Source organism: Frankliniella occidentalis, unplaced genomic scaffold (assembly GCF_000697945.3).
Source record: "Frankliniella occidentalis isolate FOCC.00 unplaced genomic scaffold, Focc_3.1 Scaffold212, whole genome shotgun sequence".
In the NCBI taxonomy this organism is placed as follows: domain Eukaryota; kingdom Metazoa; phylum Arthropoda; class Insecta; order Thysanoptera; family Thripidae; genus Frankliniella; species Frankliniella occidentalis.
The window spans coordinates 671,684-672,666 of record NW_026267338.1 but is presented as its reverse complement, the minus strand read 5'-3'; positions in this window follow the sequence as shown (position 1 = coordinate 672,666).

Genomic DNA, 983 nt, shown 5'->3' with positions numbered 1-983 from the left:
GATGAACCCGCGAACTCCATGTCAAGTTTGCCTTGCAACGAGTACTTTTGCAATGTTATACATTAAAATACACCCTTTTCTGAGTGCGGCCGGTCGGCCAGTTTTTTGGTACGCCCGACTCCGCCTCGCTCCGCACTGACACCCAGCAGCAGCTTTGGCGACCTTGCGCGCGCGCTTATGTCATCTTTCTCCCTGCCCCTCCCCCTTCTCTCCATTTTACTGCACCGCGCCCTCTCTCTCCCTCCCTCGCTCTGTGGGAGTGAGTGAGTGATCCAGGGGACGTGGGACAAGGAGGGGAGTACGGTGGGGCCGGGCGGGAGCAGGATGGGGCACCCTTCCGCACTAGACGCCGCTCCCGCCGCTCCCGCCGCTCCCACCGCACCGTGCTACCGGCCCGCCATTCATCTGCCCTACTTAGCCCGCCGATCCACTTGACCTAAAGGTTATTACAACCTCTGGGTGGCCGTCTCCGTAATTCGCATGGATCCTCCGTCCCTCGGCCACGCCTACCCGTTTCCAGATGACAATGTCTTCATATTTCTATAGTTATATGCACCATGGTGCTGCTTACTGCAAGGACTGCCTTGGCATGTAACGCTATGATCTTTCATGCTGGAAGAGCGTCTGCTTCCCCCTGTGCACATTTGAACCATTCAAGCTAGGCTATTTCGGAACAATTAATGGGAAAGAGGACACTCGGCACTCAGTCGACGACACTCCGTTGAGCGAGCGATGACGACGCCGGGGCCGCGAGGCGTCAACTTGTTTCCTGCCCCTTCCAGATTCCACACACGCTGGGCGCGGACGGCGCTAAACGAACCAATCAAGCGCTACGCCGCTACGCATTCACTTTGCTGGACCTCAATAGGATTGAGCTGTCACTTGGTGCGACCGCCTTGGCGCGAGTCGCCCTCTTCGTTTAAGTGGCAACGCGGAATGTGACAATTGGGTTAGTGACCCGGGCGTCGTCAGCGCCAGCCGAG